This window comes from Macrotis lagotis, chromosome X (genome assembly GCF_037893015.1).
Source record: "Macrotis lagotis isolate mMagLag1 chromosome X, bilby.v1.9.chrom.fasta, whole genome shotgun sequence".
Taxonomy (NCBI): domain Eukaryota; kingdom Metazoa; phylum Chordata; class Mammalia; order Peramelemorphia; family Peramelidae; genus Macrotis; species Macrotis lagotis.
The window spans coordinates 764,838-778,846 of NC_133666.1; the positions used below are offsets into that span (position 1 = coordinate 764,838).

The following is a 14,009-nucleotide window of genomic DNA, read 5'->3' on the forward strand; positions in this document are numbered from 1 at the left end:
AAGAGAAGGAAGGAAAGACAAGGGGAACGGATAGGAAATGAGAAAGTTGGAACGGAAAGGAGAAAGGGACGCATAGGAAAGTTGGAAGGGAAAGGAAAGGATAGGAAAGCAAACAAAAGAAAGGAAAGGAAAGGGGGAAAGGAAAAGAGAAAAGTAGAAAGGAATGGAAAAAGGAAAGGTCAAAAGGATAGGATAAAGGAAAGGAGGCTTGGGGAAGGGTATCAGTTGTAACCAAACAGAAATTACCCTTGGGGTTTCTTTGCTCCACGAAGCCTTTCTTTTCCGTTACTGAAGTGTTTCCTAAATCTATAGGGATTTTCTAGTGGAGCCTCACGCTCTAAATGTAGAGAAATGAACCAAATATTCTGAAATGCATTTCCCCCCGAATGATACGACTTGCTTTGCCTTCATCCCTCTAACCTTTCCTGCCTTTGTCTTCTCCTTTCAGAACTGCATTCAAATTAGCCAAGGCCAACAGCATCCTTGGCATGGGAATACATGCAGGTATTTGAGATGACGGCCCAGCGTTCTCATGTGTCAGGGGCTTTTTTTCCTCCCGTGGCAGAGGAAAGTATTTTTAAGATGGATACCTTTGATTGCCCTGGAATCCAAAGCAGTGCAAGCCCTGGAAAACGAAGGGCCTCTATTTCATGAATCTTGTGGCAGAATGGCTACTCCCACGTAATGTGCGTGGAGCCCAAATTCTGCCACCCCAGATGGCATCCTCCTTCTGCATCCATCGGCTTCTTCCTTGTTATGTCTGTTAGCCAAATCCCAGTCCAGGAAGTGGGCTTGGAATAACGGCATCTGGAGTCATCCTGTCATATCGGGAAAACAACAGCTGTTTGGCGGCCTTTATTCTACGTCGTCTTCCTTTCTGGTGCTGCTGCAAAAATTCGTGCCAGCTGGGGGATCCTAATCTCCGACTTCCACAGCTGAGAGAATCTTCTAGTTTGGAAAGAGCTTGCGCCCCCCCCCCTTTGATTGCTGTAAGGCATGGGAGCAATCCGTGAGCATGGCAGAGTCTTTGCACTAGTGAGGAGGAGAGAGCACTTTCGTTCCACCAGAGTACTCGTCCCTGCTTGTGTGTGCACCTTGTCCCCGTGGCTTTCGTGCACTACAGCTTCAGCCTTCCTTCTACCCCATGATCCATTATTCAAATTCCCACTACAGGCATGCCTTTAAAGAATGATGGGCACTGTATATGGCTTCGCTTCTGTCTAGTGTGTTGTTTTGGTGGATGCTGAATGTCACCCAGCTGCTTTGAAGAAGCCTTGCCCGAGAACAGGTTCCGGCCACGTACGGTCATCTCCGGTAAGTCACGGTACTGGCAGGTTATCGTTCTCTTGCCCAAGGGGTCCGCCCGCCTCCTCGAAGCCACTTTTACTTCCTTGGCTCTAGTTGCCACCCTGTCAGCATTGTGAGCTCAAAGACCCATGGCAGGGATGTTCTCCTATTCCACCAACCCTTTTTGATGATTGTGCAAGAGACTACTTTCCTCTCGCCCTTTAGCAATGGCACATTGATCCATCTGAGCTCGCACGGTTCTCCACGGAACCCTGGGTCAGGATTTCCCATTGGAGGCTGTGACCTCAAGAAGGTAAGTATTCCATGGAATGGAAATTCAGACTTTAGTGACTTGTCAGATGCTAGCATTGACTCAATCTAGCTGGCTGTCGATGAGGAGAACCTCAAGAGAGCAGAGAAGTCAGAGCTTGGGTACAGAGTGGTGATTGAAATCCTTCCTTTGCTTCTAGTTTATCTGATCTGGCTCCCTGTGCCTTCAGCCATAGGGCATTGCTTTCCCCAACCTGGGTTTTAGAGGGTCCTGCTCTTTAGAGGGTGAGCTGAGCAGGCTCTCAGACATCTCAGTGGTCAACCCTATGTGTCCCCTGGAATTTCTGCATTGTGTTTGTTGGTGGCCCAGAATGCCTCTGGCAGATCGAAGTTGACTTTTTCTAGCTGACTGACAATAGGCTTCCTATTAGAATCCTTCATCTGGAAATGCGGATTACTTTTCAAATGCAGGTTAGACCGCAGGCTGACTTGTTGGCACGACAATTGTGCTGTTAGTGTCCTGAGCCTGGAATGCCATCAATGCAGTGAATGGGAGAAGGGGGACTGGGGAAGAGTTTTGATGTGAATCCATTGGGCTTATCCTTGAGCTCTTGTCCCCTCTCAGAAGCATTTCTTCTCCCTTCTTCAGGTGCTGCCTTGTGCCTGTGGGTTCCTTCTGGGAGATGGAAAGAGATCAGGATCTACCTCTGGGTTCTCCTGTTGCAAGTGGGTGGAAAGGATCCAGATGTAGGCAAGTATGTTTTCCCCTGGAATGCTGGCCCCTGGCTGGTCCTATTTGTTTGTTCCTTTGTCTTCTTCTACTTGCAGTATCTCCTAGTTTGTCCTGGGCCAGCAACAACCTGCTCAGCACGGGAATTCATGCTACTTCCCTGGGGTGTGCCCGTTGGCCCCCAGCTCTCAGAAGTTGTTTTGGAAGTTGAAATCGTGGATGGGCCTGGTGTGCACCAGGCAGTAATATGAAGGGCCACTGTGTCCTGCAGCTTCTGGCATACAGGCTTGCTCTTGCGCTGGAGAATGGGATTGATGCCCATTTTCTGCGACTCAGGCTAGCATCCTCCTCCAGCCATCGACCACCTTGTACCACTAAGCCCGCGAAGTGGGCTCGTGATGAGGGTCATCCGGCGTCTTGGTGTGCTACCCTGTCGCTCTTCACCTGTGCTTGCCGTGGGTGTGCTTCTGCCCAATTCTCAGTCATCTGAGCAATCCTCATCTCAGTCTTGCTCATCTGAGAGAATTCCTACATTCAACCGCTCCTTTGATAGCCTCAAGCCATGAGAGCAATTCCTTGGCCAGGCAGGATCTTTCTACTAGCTACAAGGAGTGAGCACGTCTGGCCGACCAGTGTGGTCAACCATGAGTGTGCAGTGCTTTTCCCGTTTCCCTTTGTATATCCAAAGAAAAATTGGCTGCAATCTGACTCAGGTTGCTGTGTTGAGCTTCGTAATAGAGGCAGCCCTTCAATTATTATATGACATGTGTTTGTGTTTTCTTTCTAGAGACCCTCATACTGAGAAGGATTCTAAGTGCCTTGTTCATGGAGAACAATGGCCAGAAAATAACATGCCAACCTGTGCCGTCAAGTCCCTAGTAAGTCGATCTTCTAGGCAAGTTTTCCGTAGGGCCCCCGTGGGTCATGAAGCATCATGTGGGGATGCCGGGGTTGGCATCCCCCATAGATCCCAGTTAAGCTTTCCTTGCTGTACTGGAAATCCTCTCACACAGGGAGGGCACAAAGCCATGAGAGGAGTGTCCCTTCCGAGGCATTCTCCACGATGCTGCAGGGGACCATTTTGGTCTTCCCTTCGAACTGTGCCTCAAGGGAGGCATGGGATGTGATTTCCACATGGAACCTGCCTCCTGGAGCAAGATCAGTGTCAGTTGTCCTGGTAATCTGAGAACCTTGTAGGATCCTCGCTTTGGCTGTTACTAGAGGGTGATGATAAGGACACAGACAAAGCCGAGAAGTCAAAGATCTTGGTGGCAGAATTTGGATTCGAGACCTTCCTTGGCTTTTTTGCTCATTCTGGCTCTGTGTGCCTTTAGGGTTCAGGCCCACTCCTGCACTTAGGCACCTTTTCAGAAAGGCCAGTGTTCTCACTCAGGCAGGGAAGATCTCATATTTCTCAGTGGGTAGCCGTAGGGTTCCCCTTATCTTGTTTGCTTGAAGATGTGATTGTAATGCACTGACTCGGAGGAAGTTGCCTCTGCTTCCCCTTTGCTTTGGTAGGTATGTACTGTAGGCTTCGCTTAGTCTACCTTTGCGAATTGGTTTTGGCAAGAAGCAGTAGGATTATCAGAAGATAGAGGAGTTGGCATCCGCCCTCTTTTGCTAGAGTAATGATAGGGGAATGCTTAAAGGTCAGAATGTCAATGATAGAGGGAACTGGCCAGCTTCAAGGAAAGGAAAGAGAAGGAAGGAAAGACAAGGGGAACGGATAGGAAATGAGAAAGTTGGAACGGAAAGGAGAAAGGGACGCATAGGAAAGTTGGAAGGGAAAGGAAAGGATAGGAAAGCAAACAAAAGAAAGGAAAGGAAAGGGGGAAAGGAAAAGAGAAAAGTAGAAAGGAATGGAAAAAGGAAAGGTCAAAAGGATAGGATCAAGGAAAGGAGGCTTGGGGAAGGGTATCAGTTGTAACCAACCAGAAATTACCCTTGGGGTTTCTTTGCTCCAAGAAGCCTTTCTTTTCCTTTACTGAAGTGGTTCCTAAATCTATAGGGATTTTCCAGTGGAGCCTCACGCTCTAAATGTAGAGAAATGAACCAAATATTCTGAAATGCATTTCCCCCCGAATGATACGACTTGCTTTGCCTTCATCCCTCTAACCTTTCCTGCCTTTGTCTTCTCCTTTCAGAACTGCATTCAAATTAGCCAAGGCCAACAGCATCCTTGGCATGGGAATACATGCAGGTATTTGAGATGACGGCCCAGCGTTCTCATGTGTCAGGGGCTTTTTTTCCTCCCGTGGCAGAGGAAAGTATTTTTAAGATGGATACCTTTGATTGCCCTGGAATCCAAAGCAGTGCAAGCCCTGGAAAACGAAGGGCCTCTATTTCATGAATCTTGTGGCAGAATGGCTACTCCCACGTAATGTGCGTGGAGCCCAAATTCTGCCACCCCAGATGGCATCCTCCTTCTGCATCCATCGGCTTCTTCCTTGTTATGTCTGTTAGCCAAATCCCAGTCCAGGAAGTGGGCTTGGAATAACGGCATCTGGAGTCATCCTGTCATATCGGGAAAACAACAGCTGTTTGGCGGCCTTTATTCTACGTCGTCTTCCTTTCTGGTGCTGCTGCAAAAATTCGTGCCAGCTGGGGGATCCTAATCTCCGACTTCCACAGCTGAGAGAATCTTCTAGTTTGGAAAGAGCTTGCGCCCCCCCCCCCCTTTGATTGCTGTAAGGCATGGGAGCAATCCGTGAGCATGGCAGAGTCTTTGCACTAGTGAGGAGGAGAGAGCACTTTCGTTCCACCAGAGTACTCGTCCCTGCTTGTGTGTGCACCTTGTCCCCGTGGCTTTCGTGCACTACAGCTTCAGCCTTCCTTCTACCCCATGATCCATTATTCAAATTCCCACTACAGGCATGCCTTTAAAGAATGATGGGCACTGTATATGGCTTCGCTTCTGTCTAGTGTGTTGTTTTGGTGGATGCTGAATGTCACCCAGCTGCTTTGAAGAAGCCTTGCCCGAGAACAGGTTCCGGCCACGTACGGTCATCTCCGGTAAGTCACGGTACTGGCAGGTTATCGTTCTCTTGCCCAAGGGGTCCGCCCGCCTCCTCGAAGCCACTTTTACTTCCTTGGCTCTAGTTGCCACCCTGTCAGCATTGTGAGCTCAAAGACCCATGGCAGGGATGTTCTCCTATTCCACCAACCCTTTTTGATGATTGTGCAAGAGACTACTTTCCTCTCGCCCTTTAGCAATGGCACATTGATCCATCTGAGCTCGCACGGTTCTCCACGGAACCCTGGGTCAGGATTTCCCATTGGAGGCTGTGACCTCAAGAAGGTAAGTATTCCATGGAATGGAAATTCAGACTTTAGTGACTTGTCAGATGCTAGCATTGACTCAATCTAGCTGGCTGTCGATGAGGAGAACCTCAAGAGAGCAGAGAAGTCAGAGCTTGGGTACAGAGTGGTGATTGAAATCCTTCCTTTGCTTCTAGTTTATCTGATCTGGCTCCCTGTGCCTTCAGCCATAGGGCATTGCTTTCCCCAACCTGGGTTTTAGAGCATCCTGCTCTTTAGAGGGTGAGCTGAGCAGGCTCTCAGACATCTCAGTGGTCAACCCTATGTGTCCCCTGGAATTTCTGCATTGTGTTTGTTGGTGGCCCAGAATGCCTCTGGCAGATCGAAGTTGACTTTTTCTAGCTGACTGACAATAGGCTTCCTATTAGAATCCTTCATCTGGAAATGCGGATTACTTTTCAAATGCAGGTTAGACCGCAGGCTGACTTGTTGGCACGACAATTGTGCTGTTAGTGTCCTGAGCCTGGAATGCCATCAATGCAGTGAATGGGAGAAGGGGGACTGGGGAAGAGTTTTGATGTGAATCCATTGGGCTTATCCTTGAGCTCTTGTCCCCTCTCAGAAGCATTTCTTCTCCCTTCTTCAGGTGCTGCCTTGTGCCTGTGGGTTCCTTCTGGGAGATGGAAAGAGATCAGGATCTACCTCTGGGTTCTCCTGTTGCAAGTGGGTGGAAAGGATCCAGATGTAGGCAAGTATGTTTTCCCCTGGAATGCTGGCCCCTGGCTGGTCCTATTTGTTTGTTCCTTTGTCTTCTTCTACTTGCAGTATCTCCTAGTTTGTCCTGGGCCAGCAACAACCTGCTCAGCACGGGAATTCATGCTACTTCCCTGGGGTGTGCCCGTTGGCCCCCAGCTCTCAGAAGTTGTTTTGGAAGTTGAAATCGTGGATGGGCCTGGTGTGCACCAGGCAGTAATATGAAGGGCCACTGTGTCCTGCAGCTTCTGGCATACAGGCTTGCTCTTGCGCTGGAGAATGGGATTGATGCCCATTTTCTGCGACTCAGGCTAGCATCCTCCTCCAGCCATCGACCACCTTGTACCACTAAGCCCGCGAAGTGGGCTCGTGATGAGGGTCATCCGGCGTCTTGGTGTGCTACCCTGTCGCTCTTCACCTGTGCTTGCCGTGGGTGTGCTTCTGCCCAATTCTCAGTCATCTGAGCAATCCTCATCTCAGTCTTGCTCATCTGAGAGAATTCCTACATTCAACCGCTCCTTTGATAGCCTCAAGCCATGAGAGCAATTCCTTGGCCAGGCAGGATCTTTCTACTAGCTACAAGGAGTGAGCACGTCTGGCCGACCAGTGTGGTCAACCATGAGTGTGCAGTGCTTTTCCCGTTTCCCTTTGTATATCCAAAGAAAAATTGGCTGCAATCTGACTCAGGTTGCTGTGTTGAGCTTCGTAATAGAGGCAGCCCTTCAATTATTATATGACATGTGTTTGTGTTTTCTTTCTAGAGACCCTCATACTGAGAAGGATTCTAAGTGCCTTGTTCATGGAGAACAATGGCCAGAAAATAACATGCCAACCTGTGCCGTCAAGTCCCTAGTAAGTCGATCTTCTAGGCAAGTTTTCCGTAGGGCCCCCGTGGGTCATGAAGCATCATGTGGGGATGCCGGGGTTGGCATCCCCCATAGATCCCAGTTAAGCTTTCCTTGCTGTACTGGAAATCCTCTCACACAGGGAGGGCACAAAGCCATGAGAGGAGTGTCCCTTCCGAGGCATTCTCCACGATGCTGCAGGGGACCATTTTGGTCTTCTCTTCGAACTGTGCCTCAAGGGAGGCATGGGATGTGATTTCCACATGAAACCTGCCTCCTGGAGCAAGATCAGTGTCAGTTGTCCTGGTAATCTGAGAACCTTGTAGGATCCTCGCTTTGGCTGTTACTAGAGGTTGATGATAAGGACACAGACAAAGCCGAGAAGTCAAAGATCTTGGTGGCAGAATTTGGATTCGAGACCTTCCTTGGCTTTTTTGCTCATTCTGGCTCTGTGTGCCTTTAGGGTTCAGGCCCACTCCTGCACTTAGGCACCTTTTCAGAAAGGCCAGTGTTCTCACTCAGGCAGGGAAGATCTCATATTTCTCAGTGGGTAGCCGTAGGGTTCCCCTTATCTTGTTTGCTTGAAGATGTGATTGTAATGCACTGACTCGGAGGAAGGTGCCTCTGCTTCCCCTTTGCTTTGGTAGGTATGTACTGTAGGCTTCGCTTAGTCTGCCTTTTGCGAATTGGTTTTGGCAAGAAGCAGTAGGATTATCAGAAGATAGAGGAGTTGGCATCCGCCCTCTTTTGCTAGAGTAATGATAGGGGAATGCTTAAAGGTCAGAATGTCAATGATAGAGGGAACTGGCCAGCTTCAAGGAAAGGAAAGAGAAGGAAGGAAAGACAAGGGGAACGGATAGGAAATGAGAAAGTTGGAACGGAAAGGAGAAAGGGACGCATAGGAAAGTTGGAAGGGAAAGGAAAGGATAGGAAAGCAAACAAAAGAAAGGAAAGGAAAGGGGGAAAGGAAAAGAGAAAAGTAGAAAGGAATGGAAAAAGGAAAGGTCAAAAGGATAGGATCAAGGAAAGGAGGCTTGGGGAAGGGTATCAGTTGTAACCAACCAGAAATTACCCTTGGGGTTTCTTTGCTCCAAGAAGCCTTTCTTTTCCTTTACTGAAGTGGTTCCTAAATCTATAGGGATTTTCCAGTGGAGCCTCACGCTCTAAATGTAGAGAAATGAACCAAATATTCTGAAATGCATTTCCCCCCGAATGATACGACTTGCTTTGCCTTCATCCCTCTAACCTTTCCTGCCTTTGTCTTCTCCTTTCAGAACTGCATTCAAATTAGCCAAGGCCAACAGCATCCTTGGCATGGGAATACATGCAGGTATTTGAGATGACGGCCCAGCGTTCTCATGTGTCAGGGGCTTTTTTTCCTCCCGTGGCAGAGGAAAGTATTTTTAAGATGGATACCTTTGATTGCCCTGGAATCCAAAGCAGTGCAAGCCCTGGAAAACGAAGGGCCTCTATTTCATGAATCTTGTGGCAGAATGGCTACTCCCACGTAATGTGCGTGGAGCCCAAATTCTGCCACCCCAGATGGCATCCTCCTTCTGCATCCATCGGCTTCTTCCTTGTTATGTCTGTTAGCCAAATCCCAGTCCAGGAAGTGGGCTTGGAATAACGGCATCTGGAGTCATCCTGTCATATCGGGAAAACAACAGCTGTTTGGCGGCCTTTATTCTACGTCGTCTTCCTTTCTGGTGCTGCTGCAAAAATTCGTGCCAGCTGGGGGATCCTAATCTCCGACTTCCACAGCTGAGAGAATCTTCTAGTTTGGAAAGAGCTTGCGCCCCCCCCCCCTTTGATTGCTGTAAGGCATGGGAGCAATCCGTGAGCATGGCAGAGTCTTTGCACTAGTGAGGAGGAGAGAGCACTTTCGTTCCACCAGAGTACTCGTCCCTGCTTGTGTGTGCACCTTGTCCCCGTGGCTTTCATGCACTACAGCTTCAGCCTTCCTTCTACCCCATGATCCATTATTCAAATTCCCACTACAGGCATGCCTTTAAAGAATGATGGGCACTGTATATGGCTTCGCTTCTGTCTAGTGTGTTGTTTTGGTGGATGCTGAATGTCACCCAGCTGCTTTGAAGAAGCCTTGCCCGAGAACAGGTTCCGGCCACGTACGGTCATCTCCGGTAAGTCACGGTACTGGCAGGTTATCGTTCTCTTGCCCAAGGGGTCCGCCCGCCTCCTCGAAGCCACTTTTACTTCCTTGGCTCTAGTTGCCACCCTGTCAGCATTGTGAGCTCAAAGACCCATGGCAGGGATGTTCTCCTATTCCACCAACCCTTTTTGATGATTGTGCAAGAGACTACTTTCCTCTCGCCCTTTAGCAATGGCACATTGATCCATCTGAGCTCGCACGGTTCTCCACGGAACCCTGGGTCAGGATTTCCCATTGGAGGCTGTGACCTCAAGAAGGTAAGTATTCCATGGAATGGAAATTCAGACTTTAGTGACTTGTCAGATGCTAGCATTGACTCAATCTAGCTGGCTGTCGATGAGGAGAACCTCAAGAGAGCAGAGAAGTCAGAGCTTGGGTACAGAGTGGTGATTGAAATCCTTCCTTTGCTTCTAGTTTATCTGATCTGGCTCCCTGTGCCTTCAGCCATAGGGCATTGCTTTCCCCAACCTGGGTTTTAGAGGGTCCTGCTCTTTAGAGGGTGAGCTGAGCAGGCTCTCAGACATCTCAGTGGTCAACCCTATGTGTCCCCTGGAATTTCTGCATTGTGTTTGTTGGTGGCCCAGAATGCCTCTGGCAGATCGAAGTTGACTTTTTCTAGCTGACTGACAATAGGCTTCCTATTAGAATCCTTCATCTGGAAATGCGGATTACTTTTCAAATGCAGGTTAGACCGCAGGCTGACTTGTTGGCACGACAATTGTGCTGTTAGTGTCCTGAGCCTGGAATGCCATCAATGCAGTGAATGGGAGAAGGGGGACTGGGGAAGAGTTTTGATGTGAATCCATTGGGCTTATCCTTGAGCTCTTGTCCCCTCTCAGAAGCATTTCTTCTCCCTTCTTCAGGTGCTGCCTTGTGCCTGTGGGTTCCTTCTGGGAGATGGAAAGAGATCAGGATCTACCTCTGGGTTCTCCTGTTGCAAGTGGGTGGAAAGGATCCAGATGTAGGCAAGTATGTTTTCCCCTGGAATGCTGGCCCCTGGCTGGTCCTATTTGTTTGTTCCTTTGTCTTCTTCTACTTGCAGTATCTCCTAGTTTGTCCTGGGCCAGCAACAACCTGCTCAGCACGGGAATTCATGCTACTTCCCTGGGGTGTGCCCGTTGGCCCCCAGCTCTCAGAAGTTGTTTTGGAAGTTGAAATCGTGGATGGGCCTGGTGTGCACCAGGCAGTAATATGAAGGGCCACTGTGTCCTGCAGCTTCTGGCATACAGGCTTGCTCTTGCGCTGGAGAATGGGATTGATGCCCATTTTCTGCGACTCAGGCTAGCATCCTCCGCCAGCCATCGACCACCTTGTACCACTAAGCCCGCGAAGTGGGCTCGTGATGAGGGTCATCCGGCGTCTTGGTGTGCTACCCTGTCGCTCTTCACCTGTGCTTGCCGTGGGTGTGCTTCTGCCCAATTCTCAGTCATCTGAGCAATCCTCATCTCAGTCTTGCTCATCTGAGAGAATTCCTACATTCAACCGCTCCTTTGATAGCCTCAAGCCATGAGAGCAATTCCTTGGCCAGGCAGGATCTTTCTACTAGCTACAAGGAGTGAGCACGTCTGGCCGACCAGTGTGGTCAACCATGAGTGTGCAGTGCTTTTCCCGTTTCCCTTTGTATATCCAAAGAAAAATTGGCTGCAATCTGACTCAGGTTGCTGTGTTGAGCTTCGTAATAGAGGCAGCCCTTCAATTATTATATGACATGTGTTTGTGTTTTCTTTCTAGAGACCCTCATACTGAGAAGGATTCTAAGTGCCTTGTTCATGGAGAACAATGGCCAGAAAATAACATGCCAACCTGTGCCGTCAAGTCCCTAGTAAGTCGATCTTCTAGGCAAGTTTTCCGTAGGGTCCCCGTGGGTCATGAAGCATCATGTGCGGATGCCGGGGTTGGCATCCCCCATAGATCCCAGTTAAGCTTTCCTTGCTGTACTGGAAATCCTCTCACACAGGGAGGGCACAAAGCCATGAGAGGAGTGTCCCTTCCGAGGCATTCTCCACGATGCTGCAGGGGACCATTTTGGTCTTCCCTTCGAACTGTGCCTCAAGGGAGGCATGGGATGTGATTTCCACATGGAACCTGCCTCCTGGAGCAAGATCAGTGTCAGTTGTCCTGGTAATCTGAGAACCTTGTAGGATCCTCGCTTTGGCTGTTACTAGAGGGTGATGATAAGGACACAGACAAAGCCGAGAAGTCAAAGATCTTGGTGGCAGAATTTGGATTCGAGACCTTCCTTGGCTTTTTTGCTCATTCTGGCTCTGTGTGCCTTTAGGGTTCAGGCCCACTCCTGCACTTAGGCACCTTTTCAGAAAGGCCAGTGTTCTCACTCAGGCAGGGAAGATCTCATATTTCTCAGTGGGTAGCCGTAGGGTTCCCCTTATCTTGTTTGCTTGAAGATGTGATTGTAATGCACTGACTCGGAGGAAGTTGCCTCTGCTTCCCCTTTGCTTTGGTAGGTATGTACTGTAGGCTTCGCTTAGTCTACCTTTGGGAATTGGTTTTGGCAAGAAGCAGTAGGATTATCAGAAGATAGAGGAGTTGGCATCCGCCCTCTTTTGCTAGAGTAATGATAGGGGAATGCTTAAAGGTCAGAATGTCAATGATAGAGGGAACTGGCCAGCTTCAAGGAAAGGAAAGAGAAGGAAGGAAAGACAAGGGGAACGGATAGGAAATGAGAAAGTTGGAACGGAAAGGAGAAAGGGACGCATAGGAAAGTTGGAAGGGAAAGGAAAGGATAGGAAAGCAAACAAAAGAAAGGAAAGGAAAGGGGGAAAGGAAAAGAGAAAAGTAGAAAGGAATGGAAAAAGGAAAGGTCAAAAGGATAGGATCAAGGAAAGGAGGCTTGGGGAAGGGTATCAGTTGTAACCAAACAGAAATTACCCTTGGGGTTTCTTTGCTCCAAGAAGCCTTTCTTTTCCTTTACTGAAGTGGTTCCTAAATCTATAGGGATTTTCCAGTGGAGCCTCACGCTCTAAATGTAGAGAAATGAACCAAATATTCTGAAATGCATTTCCCCCCGAATGATACGACTTGCTTTGCCTTCATCCCTCTAACCTTTCCTGCCTTTGTCTTCTCCTTTCAGAACTGCATTCAAATTAGCCAAGGCCAACAGCATCCTTGGCATGGGAATACATGCAGGTATTTGAGATGACGGCCCAGCTTTCTCATGTGTCAGGGGCTTTTTTTCCTCCCTTGGCAGAGGAAAGTATTTTTAAGATGGATACCTTTGATTGCCCTGGAATCCAAAGCAGTGCAAGCCCTGGAAAACGAAGGGCCTCTATTTCATGAATCTTGTGGCAGAATGGCTACTCCCACGTAATGTGCGTGGAGCCCAATTTCTGCCACCCCAGATGGCATCCTCCTTCTGCATCCATCGGCTTCTTCCTTGTTATGTCTGTTAGCCAAATCCCAGTCCAGGAAGTGGGCTTGGCATAACGGCATCTTGAGTCATCCTGTCACATCGGGAAAACAACATCTGTTTGGCGGCCTTTATTCTACGTCGTCTTCCTTCCTGGTGCTGCTGCAAAAATTCGTGCCAGCCGGGGGATCCTAATCTCCGTCTTCCACAGCTGAGAGAATCTTTTAGTTTGGAAAGAGCTTGCGCCCCCCTCCTTTGATTGCCGTAAGGCATGGGAGCAATCCGTGAGCATGGCAGAGTCTTTGCACTAGTGAGGAGGAGGGAGCACTTTCCTTCCACCAGAGTACTCGTCCCTGCTTGTGTGTGCACCTTGTCCCCGTGGCTTTCATGCACTACAGCTTCAGCCTTCCTTCTACCCCATGATCCGTTATTCAACTTCCCACTACAGGCATGCCTTTAAAGAATGATGGGCACTGTATATGGCTTCGCTTCTGTCTAGTGTGTTGTTTTGGTGGATGCTGAATGTCACCCAGCTGCTTTGGAGAAGCCTTGCCCGAGAACAGGTTCCGGCCACGTACGGTCATCTCCGGTAAGTCACGGTACTGGCAGGTTATCGTTCTCTTGCCCAAGGGGTCCGCCCGCCTCCTCGAAGCCACTTTTACTTCCTTGGCTCTAGTTGCCACCCTGTCAGCATTGTGAGCTCAAAGACCCATGGCAGGGATGTTCTCCTATTCCACCAACTCTTTTTGATGATTGTACAAGAGACTACTTTCCTCTCGCCCTTTAGCAATGGCACATTGATCAATCTGAGCTCGCACGGTTCTCCACGGAACCCTGGGTCAGGATTTCCCATTGGAGGCTGTGACCTCAAGAAGGTCAGTATTCCATGGAATGGAAATTCAGACTTTAGTGACTTGTCAGATGCTAGCATTGACTCAATCTAGCTGGCTGTCGATGAGGAGAACCTCAAGAGAGCAGAGAAGTCAGAGCTTGGGTACAGAGTGGTGATTGAAATCCTTCCTTTGCTTCTAGTTTATCTGATCTGGCTCCCTGTGCCTTCAGCCATAGGGCATTGCTTTCCCCAACCTGGGTTTTAGAGCATCCTGCTCTTTAGAGGGTGAGCTGAGCAGGCTCTCAGACATCTCAGTGGTCAACCCTATGTGTCCCCTGGAATTTCTGCATTGTGTTTGTTGGTGGCCCAGAATGCCTCTGGCAGATCGAAGTTGACTTTTTCTAGCTGACTGACAATAGGCTTCCTATTAGAATCCTTCATCTGGAAATGCGGATTACTTTTCAAATGCAGGTTCGACCGCAGGCTGACTTGTTGGCACG

At 49.0% G+C, this 14,009-nt stretch overlaps 4 long non-coding RNA genes across 4 annotated transcripts; all 4 read left to right on the forward strand.

The window, feature by feature from the left end:
* The first annotated feature begins 464 nt into the window (after positions 1–464).
* LOC141501451 (uncharacterized) lies at positions 465–4,902 on the forward strand. Its single transcript, XR_012472239.1, has 4 exons — positions 465–1,314; positions 1,513–1,600; positions 2,207–3,165; positions 4,432–4,902. It is a non-coding gene; the product is annotated as an uncharacterized LOC141501451 (long non-coding RNA).
* An 85-nt stretch (positions 4,903–4,987) lies between these two features.
* On the forward strand, positions 4,988–8,888 carry LOC141502190 (uncharacterized). The gene is made up of 4 exons (XR_012472441.1): positions 4,988–5,299; positions 5,498–5,585; positions 6,192–7,150; positions 8,418–8,888. It is a non-coding gene; the product is annotated as an uncharacterized LOC141502190 (long non-coding RNA).
* A 312-nt stretch (positions 8,889–9,200) lies between these two features.
* LOC141502141 (uncharacterized) lies at positions 9,201–10,560 on the forward strand. Its single transcript, XR_012472422.1, has 3 exons — positions 9,201–9,284; positions 9,483–9,570; positions 10,177–10,560. It is a non-coding gene; the product is annotated as an uncharacterized LOC141502141 (long non-coding RNA).
* A 354-nt stretch (positions 10,561–10,914) lies between these two features.
* On the forward strand, positions 10,915–13,511 carry LOC141502142 (uncharacterized). Its single transcript, XR_012472423.1, has 3 exons — positions 10,915–11,135; positions 12,402–13,266; positions 13,465–13,511. It is a non-coding gene; the product is annotated as an uncharacterized LOC141502142 (long non-coding RNA).
* The last annotated feature ends 498 nt before the right edge of the window (positions 13,512–14,009 follow it).